Source organism: Pristiophorus japonicus, unplaced genomic scaffold (assembly GCF_044704955.1).
Source record: "Pristiophorus japonicus isolate sPriJap1 unplaced genomic scaffold, sPriJap1.hap1 HAP1_SCAFFOLD_288, whole genome shotgun sequence".
In the NCBI taxonomy this organism is placed as follows: domain Eukaryota; kingdom Metazoa; phylum Chordata; class Chondrichthyes; family Pristiophoridae; genus Pristiophorus; species Pristiophorus japonicus.
This window is the reverse complement of record NW_027252646.1, coordinates 616,103-630,696: the sequence shown is the minus strand read 5'-3', so window position 1 is coordinate 630,696 and position 14,594 is coordinate 616,103. Positions and strand designations below refer to the sequence as shown.

The 14,594-nt window shown below is 52.5% G+C and overlaps 3 non-coding genes across 3 annotated transcripts; 2 read left to right on the top strand and 1 right to left on the bottom strand.

Moving 5' to 3' along the window:
• Window positions 1–1,505: 1,505 nt before the first annotated feature.
• Window positions 1,506–1,578, top strand: trnat-ugu (transfer RNA threonine (anticodon UGU)). The gene has a single exon. It is a non-coding gene; the product is annotated as a tRNA-Thr (tRNA).
• A 941-nt stretch (window positions 1,579–2,519) lies between these two features.
• Window positions 2,520–2,592, top strand: trnat-agu (transfer RNA threonine (anticodon AGU)). Its single transcript has one exon. It is a non-coding gene; the product is annotated as a tRNA-Thr (tRNA).
• A 2,562-nt stretch (window positions 2,593–5,154) lies between these two features.
• On the bottom strand, window positions 5,155–5,226 carry trnat-agu (transfer RNA threonine (anticodon AGU)). The gene has a single exon. It is a non-coding gene; the product is annotated as a tRNA-Thr (tRNA).
• Between the last annotated feature and the right edge of the window lie 9,368 nt (window positions 5,227–14,594).

Here is a 14,594-nt window from a genome sequence, read left to right as displayed (position 1 = left end):
TCGATATGTAGGTTAAAAACCCTCCTTTTTCACATGCCTCCATTATTCCCTTGATTATTGCCCGCCCCACCGTGAAGTTATTATTTGGGGGCCTATAAACTACGCCCACCAGTGACTTTTTCCCCTTACTATCTCTAATCTCCACCCACAATGATTCAACATTTTGTTCATTAGAGCCAATATCATCTCTCACAACTGCCCTGATATCATCCTTTATTAACAGAGCTACCCCACCTCCTTTCCCTTCTTGTCTGTCTTTCCGAATCGTCAGATACCCCTGTATGTTAAATTCCCAGTCTTGGCCACCCTGCAACCACGTTTCTGTAATGGCCACCAAATCATACCCATTTGTAATAATTTGTGCCGTCAACTCATTTACTTTATTTCGAATGCTGCGTGCGTTTAGGTAGAGTGTTTTAATATTAGTTTTTAAACCATGATTTTTAGTTTTGACCCCTCCTGCAGCCCCTTTATCTTCATACATATTGTCCCTTCCTATCACCTTGTGGTTTACCCTTACCCCAGTGCTACTCTGCTCTGTTGCCTCCTGCCTTTTGCATTCTTTCTTGGGTTCCGGTTCATCTGAGCTCTCACCCACTCTAACTAGCTCAGAGCCCTCTCCTGGGTTCCGAATACAAGTTACTGGTTGGTAACCAGAGAATGAACCTGTTGTGTTCCTAACACAGATGAGACTGCACACAGGGAGGTTCAAGTAACAGTGACCTCAGTCTTTATTAAGACACTCCAGAGTGAGGAACAGGCCTTAGGGGCCGGCTTATATACCTTGCTCCCAAGGGATGCTGGGATCCCTTGGGACTTCAGGGGATGTGCTCCCTGGTGGTGGAAGATGGGAGTGCATGCTTTACAGATACACAACAGAACCATCTATTCTTCTCTCTCCCCTTCCCTCTCTCAGTCCTTCCGCTCTCTCTCCCCCCCTTAACTCTATCTCTTCATCCCTGCTCTTTCCCCCTCCCCCTCTCTCTCTCCCCTTGCCCTCCCACATTACCATTCCCCTCGCTCACTCCCCTTCCCCTCTCTCTCTCTCCCCTTTCCTCTCGACTGTCATTCTCCCCCCACTCCTTCCCCTCTCTCTCCTTCCTCAGCTATCTTGCCTCTCTCTCCCCTCCCCCTCTCCCCCTCCTCTCTCCCCTTCCCCCTCTGCTTTTTCACTCTCCCTTTCATTCTCCCTCTCCCCTTCCACTCTCTACCTCCCCTCCCTCCACTCTCTCTCTTTACCATTCTTTTCAGATTCTCCCCTTTGCCCTCTCTCTCTCCTTCCTTTCTCTCTTCCCTGCCTCCTCCCTCTCTCGTCTTCCCATCTCTCTCTCCTTCCCGTCTCTCCCCTCCCCCTCTCCTTCTCTCCCATTCCTCTCTCTCTCACACCGTCTCCCTCTCTCTCCCCTTCCTCTCTTTCCCCTTCCCCCTCTCTCTCACTCCTTCCACGCTCTCTTTTCCCTTCCCCTCTCTTTCCTGTTCCTTCCCCTGTAACTCCTCAAACAGGAGGCTCCATAGCTCAGGGGTTAGAGCACTGGTCTTGTAAACCAGCGGTCATGAGTTCAAATCTCAATGGGGCCTCCTCAAAGTTAACTCAATATTTAAATTCACCCTCAATTAACAAGGCTATTAAACAGCTTTGAGACTGACCCTGGAGCAACAATCTCCTTTTGTCTCCAGTAATATCGCTCTCCCTTCCCGTTCTGCATCTTTTTCCCGCTATCGAGCTTTCCCCGTCCCTCACAGACTCCCCTCCCCCTCTCTCCCCCATCCTTTCACTCTCTCTCTCTCCGTCCCCTCTCTTTCCCCTCGCCCCTCTTTCTCTCTCCCTTTCCCCTTCACTTCTCTTTCCAACTCCTCCATGATCACCTTCCCCTTCCCGCCTCTCTCTAACCCTTCCCTTTTCTCACCCTCCACTTCCCCTCTCTCCCCTTTTCTCTCACTTTCATTCACCGCGCACTCCTTCCCTCTCTCTCCTTCCTCCTCTATCTTCCCTCTCTCTCCCCTCCCCCTCATACCCCTACCCACTCTCTCCACCCTCTCTCCCCCTCCCGTTCTGCCTTTTCACTCTCCCTTTCCCTCTCCCCTCCCCTCTCTCTCCTCCCCTACCTCTTCTGTCTCTCCCTTTTCCCTTTCTTTTCAGATTCTCCCCTTCTCCCTCTCTTTCTCGTTCCCATCTCTCCTCTCCCCCTCTCTCTCCCCTTCCCCCTCTCTCACTCCTTCCACTCTCTCTCCACTTCCCCTCTCTCTCTCTCACGCCTCCCCTCTCTTCCCCTCCCCTCCCCCTCTCACTCCTTCTACTCTCTCCCTCCCTTCCACACTCTCTCCCTCCCTTCCACACTCTCTCTCCCCTTTCCCCCTCTCACTCCTTTCCCTCCCTCTCTTCCTCTTCCCCCTCCTTCCCCCTCTCTCTCACTCCTTCCTTCTCTGTCTCCCCTTCCCCCTCTCTCTCACTCCTTCCACTCTCTCTTTTCCCTTCCCCTCTCTTTCCTGCTCCTTCCCCTGTCTTTTCCAAAGCAGGTGGCTCCATAGCTCAGGGGTTAGAGCACTGGTCTAGTAAACCAGGGGTCGTGAGTTCAAATCTCACTGGGGCCTACTCAAGATCAACTTATTTATTAAATTCACCGTCAATTAACAAGGGCTTTAATTATAAATATTAACCAGCTCTGAGACCGACCCTGGAACAACAGGCTCCCCTCTCCTCCCCTTGTCTCCTTCACACTCTCTCTTCCCCTTCCAAATCTCTCTCTGCCCTATCCATCACTGTTATGTTCAGAATAACTCCACGGGACCGTATCGTAAGCTGAAACTATTGTGACCTTGGTCTCTTTATTGAGACCCCAGAGTGGGGAAGCAGCATGGTGGATCACCTTATGTACCTGCTTGTCCCAGGGTGCACAAGTGACCCTTAGGCCTCCCACAGGTGTGTCCCCTAGTGGCAAGTCTGACATATTGGTGAGGTTTCGGTGCATACATAACATCACTCCCCCCCCCCGCCCCCTCCAAAGGCTTATGTACCAGTTATTTGCAAGTTGAGGCGATATGACGCCCTGTGTCCCCGGGTCGATCACCTGATTTGAATTCCTGGCCTGGGTGAGTTGGTCGGAACGTTGCTGCCCGGCCGAGTGCCTGGTGTGATGGGACAGACGTGGCCAGGTCCTTTCACAATGGTGGCCTGCTTATCGATAGTTTGCAGTCTGGTCTGGTCCAAACGCTTTCTGCGTTTGCTCAGTACATGGTTTCACAACCAAACACTCCATTTTCATCACACACACACACACACTCCATTCCCCTCTTTGTCTCACACAGTGCTCTCGGCCCCATCTGGGGGCCCTGAATATTGTCCACGTCACTTATTCTGATGTGGTGTGGAGGGGGGCCGTACGATCGTGGTGCATTCTCTGCTGATAGCAGACGGAAGGCTCGGTCCTGAGCGACTCTGTCCGGTGACTGCGTAGCAACCCGGGACAGCCGGGGTCTGTAGGGAGTCTACCGCGACACGTGTGGTGCTCGGCTTGGTGATCTGGGCTGCCCGCTGCGGACTATTGTCGCTGACCCCAAGGCCTGGAGAGCCCAGGATGGGCCGATACGGCCCTGAGACTTTCAGTGATAGCGGGAGGCCGTGTGGTCCCCCGTGGATCCTGGGACGTAGTACGGAGGTTCCCGCAACACCGACTGTGTGTAGCCTCCCTGCCTTTCTTTGTAACACGTTGCAGGGTTTGCCCCACAGGGGGGGGGGGCAATCTGATGGGATGAGCATTACGTCTTTGCGACGGATAAGCTGCAACACTCCCGTCTGGCGGTTCGCCGTGAGCAGGCGGTAATGTGATAACACATCACTTGCTACAAGTACTTTGTCAGATACATATACGACCGGTTGTTGTTTGCCCTCTACTTTGGCTTGTTTTAACGTACCCCCGACCCCATATGATAGTACACCATTGGCCGCGAAAGAACGCTCACATGGGTTCCACAGTGCAAACAACTTATTGGAACATAGTGGGTTCCTGGCCTTCTCAGCGGCCCCCCCCTTTACCTTTGCCCCAAACCCAGTGGCCTTCCTCGCTGGCCAACACATGCCTCTGTTCCGTAGCGGCCACATCCCGTGGTCTGGACGTTTCTCTCGACCCGTGGTCTGGACGCTTCTCTCGACTGCCGCCATCTTCCTCCCCAGGGATTCCCGCCTCTGGCGTCGGGAAGACACATTCGGATGGTTTCGGCCGGAGCCCCACTCCGCTTGGTCGACCTGGAGCCTCTTCCGTCGCCGCCAAGAGGTCGTCGGCTTCGGGTGCTGGGTACCTCCGTCTGTAACCGCTGCTCGGTTGATCTTCACCTCCTGGTGGTCGCGATGAGCGGCCTGTGCCTCGGGGGTCTGCAAATGGATCTGCACCACTCCCCCCTTCCCCCTCTCTCTCTCCCCTTCTCCCTCTCTCCCTTCCCCCCACTCTCCCCTCCCCCCTCTCTCCTCTCACTCCTCCAGGAGCAGGCCATTGGGAAAAGCATAATTGGGTCAGGCAGAGTCAGCATGGATTTATGAAGGGGAAGTCATGTTTGACTAATTTGCTGGAATTCTTTGAGGATGTAACCAACAGGGTGGATAAAGGGGAACTCATTTTAAGAGTGGAAGCAAGTCTTCCTCGATTCCGAGGGACTGCCTCTTGCAATGTCTGTCAGCTTGTAATGTTTGTAGCTCCACATTGAGGATGTGGACGTATTGTGTACTGCAAGTGCAGAGTTAATAATAAACAGAATTCGGCGGGTTTCCGGAGACTTCCGAGAGAGCTGCGCGCCATGTTAGGAAGCTGTGTGTGCTGTGCCCTGTGAATATATCAAACCTATGCTGATGATGTGAGAGACAAAGAGTGAGAGAGAAAGAGAAAGTCAGATTGAGAGATTGAGTGAGAAGGAAAAAGAGTAAGAGAGAGGCATAATCCCATTTGGCCCATCGTATCCACACCGGCCGGCCAAGAGCAACCCAGCCTCATCCCACTTTCCAGCTCGAGGTCTGTGGGTTGCAGCACTTCAAGTTCTTTTTAAATGTGGTCATCTTTTAACGTGGACAAAAAGGTTCCAGAGTCAGTCTGGGAGCTGCTTAATATTTTTTGTTAAAGCTCCTGTTAATTGACGATGAATTTAAATTATGATCCAATTTTGAGTAGGCCCCAGTGAGATTTGAACCCACAACCCCTGGTTTACTAGACCAGTGCTCTAACCCCTGAGCTATGGGTCATTCCCCAGTTAGTGCTGTGTGTTTGAAGAATGAGGAGGGGTCAGTGAAACGCTCAGATTGTGTCTCATCCCCCAGACTCCTGCCTCCGTCTCTTCAATATTCGCTTCTCAACATCGATATATCGGGTCTTTCACGTAGTAAAACATCCCAAGGCAACTCAGTCACACTCTGTCCCAATCTCTCTGTCTCTCTGTCTCTGGCTCTCTCTCTCACTCCTGCTCCTATTTCTTGTGTTGTTATGATTGTTCAGGGATGAATCACCCAGTCTCAGAGCCACCCGTATATAACCCGATATTTCACACTTCCTGCTTTATTCCCAGGATGTGATGAAGGGGAAAATGAACCAGTTGGGGTTTTTACACATAATGCATCCCTCAGCGATGTGTTTGACCCCTGATAGATAGATAGATAGATCGATAGATAGATAGACAGATAGATAGATAGACAGACAGATAGATAGATGGACAGACAGACAGATAGACAGATAGATAGATAGATAGACAGACAGACAGATAGACAGATAGATAGATAGATAGATAGATAGATAGATAGATAGATAGACAGATAGATAGATAGATAGACAGACAGATAGACAGACAGATAGATAGACAGACAGATAGGTAGATAGATAGACAGATAGGTAGATAGATAGACAGATAGGTAGATAGATAGACAGATAGGTAGATAGATAGACAGATAGACAGACAGACAGATAGATAGATAGATAGATAGATAGATAGATAGATAGATAGATAGATAGACAGATAGATAGAACAAAACAGAGATTGATACACAGCACTAACTGGGGAATGACCCACATGCCAAAACAGGTAGCTCCAAAGCTCAGGGGTTAAAGCCCTGGTTTGGTAAACCAGGGGTTGTGAGTTTAAATCTCAGTGGGGCCTACTCAAAATTAGCTCAGTATTTAAACTCACTGTCAATTAACAAGTGTCTTAATAATAAATATTAAACAGCTCTGTAACCAACCCAGAAACAACAGACTCCTATTTGCCCCCTTCACCAATCTTTCTTACTCCTTTATTCTTCTCTCTATCTCTCCGCTTCTGCCTTTCCCTTCATTCTCACTTTCTATTTCCCCCCCTCTCATTGCCAGTCGCTCTGTCTCTCTCTCTGCCCTTTACGTCTCTCTCTCTCTCTTTCTGTCTCTCTCTGTCTCTGCCATTCGGCCCCTCGAGCCTGTTAGAGAGGGTGCAGAAAATATTTACCAGCATTTGTAGGATCTTGCGGAGACATCGTTGGTGGTATTTCTCCAGCGACTTGAGCTGTCCGCTGTACATGGTCCATGTCTCTGAGCCATACAGGAGGTCGGCTATTACTACAGCCCTGTAGACCATGAGCTGGGTGGTAGGTTTGAGGGCCTGGTCTTCAAACACTCTTTTCCTCAGGCGGCCGAAGGCTGCATTGACGCACTGGAGGCAGTGTTGGATCTGGTGGTCAATGCATGCCCTTGTTGATTGGAGGCTCCCGAGGTTTGGGGAAAGGTCCACGTTGTCCAGGGCCACAATGGGACACCTCCAACGTATGTGCAGGCGAGCTGCAAACCCTGCTAATCCTGCAAACCACCTTGTTGCAGAGGAGGACAGATCCACGGCGGAACATGATGAACCACAGCCTCAGACCGAGGAGGCAGAGGTATATGGGGTGCACACATTTACCACAAAGTGTCCCCCGATAATGCTGAAGGTTGAATTAAATGGGCTCCCGGTGTCGCTGGACACGGGCGCGAGCCAGTCCATAATGAGCAAAAAGACTTTCGATAAGTTGTGGTGCAACAAGGCTTCAAGGCCAGTCCTGACTCCCATTCGAACCAAACTTAGAACGTACACAAAGGAACTGATTCCCGTAATCGGCAGTGCTACCGGAAAGATCTCCTACGATGGAGCGGTGCACGATTTACCACTGTGGGTGGTACCGGGCGATGGCCCCACGCTGTTCGGCAGGAGCTGGCTGGGAAAGATACATCCGTCGACGACACCTCATGTGCCCAGGTCCTAAGCAAGTTCCCCTCGCTGTTCGAACCAGGCGTCGGGAAGTTCCAAGGAGCAAAAGTACAGATCCATTTAATTCCGGGGGCGCGACCCATCCATCACAAGGTGAGATCGGTACCTTACATGGTGAGAGAGAGGGTGGACATTGAGCTGGACATGCTGCAACGAGAGGACATCATTTCGCCGATCGAATTCAATGAGTGGGCCAGTCCGATCGTTCCAATCCTCAAGGGAGACGGCACCATCAGAATCTGTGGTGATTACAAAGTAACTATCAATCGTTTTTCCCTGCAGGATCAATACCCGCTACCAAAGGCTGATGACCTATTTGTCACGCTGGTTGGGGGTGAAAACATTCACGAAGCCGGACTTGACCTCGGCCTACATGACGCAGGAGCTGGTGGAATCTTCGAAAGGCCTCACCTGCCTCAACACGCACAAAGGTCTTTTTGTTTACGACAGATGCCCGTTTGGGATTCGATCAGCCACGGCGATATTCCAGAGGAACACGGAAAGCTTGCTGAAGTGGGTCCCGTGCACCGTGATCTTCCAGGACGACATCTTGGTTACAGGTCGGGACACCGTCGAGCATTTGCAGAACGTGGAGGAGGTCCTTAGTCGGCTTAATCGTGTGGGGCTCGGGCTGAAATGCTCGCAGTGCGTTTTCCCGGTGCCTGAAGTGGAGTTCCCGGGGAGAAGAATCGCGGCGGACGGCATCAGGCCCACCGATTCGAAGACGGGGGCAATCGAGAAGGCACCGAGACCACGGAACGTGACGGAGCTGTGGTCGTTTCTAGGACACCTGAACTATGTTGGTAACTTCTTACCGGGTCTTGGCACATTGTTAGAACCCCTGCACCCTCCACTGCGTAAGGGAGATGAATGGGTCTGGGGTAAAAGCCAAGAAAATGCCTTTGAGAAAGCTAGGAAGCTGTTATGTTCAAACAAATTGCTTGTGTTGTACGATCCATGTAAACGTTTGGTACGAGCATGTGATGCGTCGTCGTACGGGGTCGGGTGTGTGTTGTAACAAGCTAATGAATTTGGGAAATTGCAACCTGTTGCTTATGCAACCAGAAGTCTGTCTAAGGCCGAGAGGACCTACAGTATGATCGAGAGAGAAGCATTAGTGTGTGTTTACGGGGTAAAGAAAATGCATCAATACCTGTTCGGGCTCAAATTCAAATTGGAAATCGACCACAAGCCACTTATATCCCTCCTTTCTGAAAATTAGGGGATAAATACGACTGCATCGGCCCGCATCCAGAGATGGGCGCTCACGTTGTCCACATACAACTACACCATCCGCCACAGGCCAGGCACAGAAAACTGTGCCGATGCTCTCAGTAGGCTGCCATTGCCCACCACCGGGGTGGAGATGACACAGCCCGCAGATTTAGTTATGGTAATGGAAACATTCGAGAGTGAGCAATCACCTGTCACCGCGCGACAGATTAGAACCTGGATGAGCCAGGGCCCCTTACTGTCCTCAGTAAAAAGCCGTGTGCTCCACGGGAGTTGGTCTAGTGTCCCGTTAGAGATGAACGAAGAAATAAAGCCATACCAGCGACACAAAGATGAAATGTTTAGACAGGCAGATTGCCTCCTGTGGGGCATTTGGGTAGGTATGCCAAAAAAGGGCAGGGGCACTTTCATTAGTGATCTCCACAGTACCCACCCAGGCATTGTAATGATGAAAGCGATAGCCAGATCCCACGGGTGGTGGCCCGGTATCGATGCAGACTTAGAGTCCTGTGTGCACAACTGTAATACATGTTCCCAGTTAAGCAACGCACCCAGGGGGGCGCCCCTAAGTTTATGGTCTTGGCCCTCCAAACCGTGGTCTGGGGTTCATGTCGACTATGCAGGCCCATTCTTGGGGAAAAATGTTTTTAGTGGTTGTAGACACGTACTCCAAATGGATCGAATGTGTGATAATGCCGGCAAGCACGTCCGCTGCCACCATCGAAAGCCTACGGGCCGTGTTTGCCACGCACGGCCTGCCTGATGTCCTTGTAAGCGACAATGGGCCGTGCTTTACCGGTGCCGAGTTCAAGGAATTCATGACCCGCAATGGGGTCAAACATGTCACGCCTGCCCCGTTTAAGCCAGCGTCCGACGGTCAGGCAGAACGAGCAGTTCACACAATCAAGCAGAGCTTGAAAAGGGTAACTGAAGGCTCACTGCAGACTCGCTTGTCCCGAGTCCTGCTCAGTTACCGCACAAGACCCCACTCACTTACCGGGGTCCCTTCCACTGAACTGCTGATGAAAAGGGCACTTCAGACAAGGCTCTCGTTAGTCCACCCTGATCTACACGAACAGGTAGAGAGCAGGCGGCTTCAACAGAATACATAACGTGATCGCACAAATGTGTCACGTGAAATTGAAGTAAACGATCCTGTATTTGTGTTGAACTATGGACAAGGTCCCAAGTGGATTGCTGGCACTGTTTTGGCCAAAGAGGGGAGCAGGGTGTTAGTGGTCAAACTCGCAAATGGACTCACCTGCAGAAAACACTTGGACCAAATCAAACTCAGATTGACAGACTATCCAGAACAACCCACAACAGACTCTACCGTCCGTCCAACACACAGACGTAGCAACCGACCCAGCGGTTGACCACAAAGCAGAACCCATCACCCCCCAGCAGTCCAGCAAGGCCAGCTGCACAGCAGCCCAGCGAGGGCCCAACAAATGATTCACCAACACCAGCATTTGCACCGAGGCAATCAACCAGGGCAAGGAAGGCCCCAGATCGACTCACATTGTATATAGTTACACTATTGACTTTGGGGCAGGGGGCGGGGGGCAAGTGTTGTTATGAATGTAAACCTGTAATTATCATGTCTGACCACCAGAGGGCTTATCTCCTGGAGTCCCAAGGGATCCCACAATCCCTTGGGAGCACCTATACTTAAGGAAGCCTCACAGGCTGGTGAGGCACTCTGGAGATCTGTGATAAAGGACTAAGTTCACACCTTACTTTGAGCCCGCAGTATCTCGTCTGACTCTTGATTCAAGACAGAACACCTTCCACTCTCTCTTTTCCCTGTCCCTCTCTTTCCTGCTCCTGCCCCTGCCTTTACCAGAGCAGGTGGTTCCATAGCTCAGGGGTTCGAGCACTGGTCTAGTAACTCCCTCCTGAACATATCCAATGAACTGGCATCAACAACTCTCCGCGGCAGGGAACCCCACAGACCAACAACTCTCCGAGTGAAGACGTCTCTCCCAAACAGCCCATCCCCATCCCAATAGCGTGCCCCACCCCGGCTCAGGACCCATCCAACACCGGGTATACTGCCCCAACACCCAACAAGGCCCGTCCCGTCAGAATCCTCCCCAAATGCCGAGCACCCCTGGATATTGAGCACCCAGCCCCCGCGAAGCCAACCACACCACATCCACCAATCGCCATCTGCGCAGTCAACCTGAACACTCCCTGCACCGAGGCACAGAGCCCCCAGGCCTGACCGTCCAACACACTTCGCCCCCCCGACCAGACCTTCGGTGCAATGTGGCCCCTCCTGTCCCTCAAGCCCCCACCCCTGTCTCCATTCATCTTGCCTCTGCCTCCCCGCACAGGCCCCCACCTTGGGGGCGGTAACCTTCTGGGGCTGGGAATTTTAGCTCCCGCCGCAGAATTGTCCTGACCACCCCTCAATGGAAGCAGCGTGCAATTTCCCACACTCCACTTCCTTTGCGGGCACGACCGGATGTTCATGTGACAGTGGGAACTGGTGCTCTCCACTCTCTGTCCTGTGACAGTGGGAACTGGTGCTCTCCACTCTCTGTCCTGTGACAATGGGAACTGGTGTTCTCCACTCTCTGTCCTGTGACAGTGGGAACTGGTGCTCTCCACTCTCTGTCCTGTGACAGTGGGAACTGGTGCTCTCCACTCTCTGTCCTGTGACAGTGGGAACTGGTGCTCTCCACTCTCTGTCCTGTGACAGTGGGAACTGGTGCTCTCCACTCTCTGTCCTGTGACAGTGGGAACTGGTGCTCTCCACTCTCTGTCCTGTGACAGTGGGAACTGGTGCTCTCCACTCTCTGTCCTGTGACAGTGGGAACTGGTGTTCTCCACTCTCTATCCTGTGACAGTGGGAACTGGTGTTCTCCACTCTCTGTCCTGTGACAGTGGGAACTGGTGTTCTCCACTCTCTGTCCTGTGACAGTGGGAACTGGTGTTCTCCACTCTCTGTCCTGTGACAGTGGGAACTGGTGCTCTCCACTCTCTGTCCTGTGACAGTGGGAACTGGTGCTCTCCACTCTCCCGTCCTGTGACAGTGGGAACTGGTGTTCTCCACTCTCTGTCCTGTGACAGTGGGAACTGGTGCTCTCCACTCTCTGTCCTGTGACAGTTGGAACTGGTGCTCTCCACTCTCTGTCCTGTGACAGTGGGAAATGGTGATCTCCACTCTCTGTCCTGTGACAGTGGGAACTGGTGTTCTCCACTCTCTGTCCTGTGACAGTGGGAACTGGTCCTCTCCACTCTCTGTCCTGTGACAGTGGGAACTGGTGCTCTCCACTCTCCCGTCCTGTGACAGTGGGAACTGGTGCTCTCCACTCTCCCGTCCTGAGACAGTGGGAACTGGTGCTCTCCACTCTCTGTCCTGTGACAGTTGGAACTGGTGCTCTCCACTCTCTGTCCTGTGACAGTTGGAACTGGTGCTCTCCACTCTCTGTCCTGTGACAGTGGGAACTGGTGCTCTCCACTCTCTGTCCTGTGACAGTGGGAACTGGTGTTCTCCACTCTCTGTCCTGTGACAGTGGGAACTGGTCCTCTCCACTCTCTGTCCTGTGACAGTGGGAACTGGTGCTCTCCACTCTCCCGTCCTGTGACAGTGGGAACTGGTGCTCTCCACTCTCCCGTCCTGAGACAGGGGGAACTGGTGCCCTGGAACAACAGGCTTATTTTCCTCTTTTCCCTTCCCCCTATCTCTGTCACTCCTTCCCCTCTCGCTCCCCTCCCCCTCTATCTCTTCCCCCTCCCCCTCTATCTCTTTTCTTCTCCTTTTCTCTCTCCCTTTCCCCATCCAGAAGCAGAGAATAAGTGAGAGAGACACGGAGAGAGAGTGAGAGGCAGGGAATGAGACAGAGAGACAGAGAGATTGGGACAGAGTGTGACTGAGTTGCCTTGGGATGTTTTACTACGTGAAAGACCCGATATATCGATGTTGAGAGGCGAATATTGAAGAGACGGAGGCAGGAGTCTGGGGGATGAGACACAATCTGAGCGTTTCACTGACCACTCCTCATTCTTCAAACACACAGCACTAACTGGGGAATGACCGACAGCCCAGGGCTGGTGGTTCCATAGCTCAGGGGTTAGAGCACTGGTCTCGTAAACCAGGGGTTGTGGGTTCAAATCTCAAGGAGGCCTGCTCAAAATGAGCTCAGTATTTAAATTAACAAGGAGCTTTATTTGTAAATATGAAACTGACCCTGTCACCACAGATGCTCCCCTTTCTCCCTTCTCTCTCTTGTACCTCTTCACTTCCCTCTCTGTCCATTTCCCTTCCCACAGGCTCTCCCCTTCCCCCCACTCTCTCACCCTGCCATTCTCTCTGTCCCCTTCCTCAGAGAGAGAGAGAGAGCTCAGAGCAGGTAGCTGGGTCCTACTAAAATTGAGCTCAGTATTTAAATTCACCATCAATTGACAAGGGCTTGAATTATAAATATCAAAAAGCTCTGAGACCGACCCTGGAACTACAGGCTCTCGATTTATCTCTTCCCTTCCTCCTCTCTCTATCATTTCCCTTTATTTTTCTCTCTCTCTCCCCTCCACTCACTCTCCTTCCCCTTTCTCTCTCCAACTCCCTCTTCTCCCCTTCTCCTCTCTCTCTCCCTTCCCACCCCCCACTTCCTCTCTCTCACCTTCCCCTTCTCTATTTCCTTCCCTCTCTGGCCATCCTCTCCCTTTTCCCCCACTCCATTTCTTTCTTCCTCTGTCTCCCCTGTGTACCGCTCCCTCTCACCCCTCCACTCACTCTCCTTCACCCTTTCTCTCTCCCTTCCCCCCTTTCCCACTCTCTCTCCCCTTCCTCTCCCTTTCCTTCCCCCTCTATCTCTCTCCATCCCTCTCTCCTTCTCTCTCTCCTTCCCGCTCACTCTCTCCCTTTTCCCTTCTGACTGTAACTTTCTCGCTCCCCTTCCCATCTCTCGCTCCCCTTCCCATCTCTCTCACCCCTTTCCATCTCTCACTCCCCTTCCCATCTCTCTCACCCCTCCCCATCTCTCTCACCCCTCCCCATCTCTCGCTCCCCTTCCCATCTCTCGCTCCCCTCCCCATCTCTCGCTCCCCTTCCCATCTCTCGCTCCCCTCCCCATCTCTCGCTCCCCTTCCCATCTCTCTCACCCCTTCCCATCTCTCGCTCCCCTTCCCATCTCTCGCTCCCCTTCCCCTCTCTCTCTCTCCCCTTACCCTCTCTCTCTCCCCTTCCCATCTCTCGCTCCCCTCCCCATCTCTCTCTCCCTTTCCCCTCTCTCTCTCTCCCCTGCCCCGCTCTCTCTCCCCTTCCCATCTCTCGCTCTCCCCTTCCCCTCTCTCTCTCCCCTTCCCATCTCTCGCTCCCCTCCCCATCTCTCTCTCCCTTTCCCCTCTCTCTCTCTCCCTTTCCCTCTCTCTCCCCATTCCCCTCTCGCTCTCACTTTCCCTTTACCATTTTCACTCTCTCCCTCTGCCTTTCTTCCCCTCTATCTCCCCTCCCTCCTCTCTCTCTCTCTACCCTTCCCACTCACGAGACAGAAAGAAAGTGAAAAAGATACAGAGAGAGAGAGTGACACAGAGAAAGTGAGAATGAGAGAGAGACAGAGAGAGTGAGCGAGAGAGAGAGAGAGACAGAGAGAGTGAGCGAGAGAGAGAGAGAGATAGAGAGAGAGAGAGACAGAGAGAGATTGAGCCAGAGTGTGACTGAGTTGCCTTGGGCTATTTTATCTCCCTCCCTTCCCCTTCACTCTCTCTTCCCCCCTCTCCCTTTTCCCATCTCTCTCACTCCTTTCCCTCTCATGACGCCTTCTCACTCTCCCCTTCCCTCTCTGTCTCCACTCCCATCTCTCTCTCACCTCCCCTCTCTCCACTTCACTCTCTCATTCCTCCTCCTCTCTCTCCCTTCCCTCCTCTCTCTGTCACTCTTATCCCTCTCTCCGCTTTCCCCTCTCTGCCACTCCCATCTCTCTCTCCCTCCCTTCTCTCCACTTCTCTCTCTCCACTCCGCCCTCTCTCTCCCTTCCCCTCCCCCTCTCTCTCTCGTCCCCCTTCACTCTCTCTTCCCCCTCTCTCCCTTTTCCCATCTCTCGCTCACTCCTTTCCATCTCACTACCCCCTCTCACTCTCCCCTTCCCCTCTGCCTTCTCACT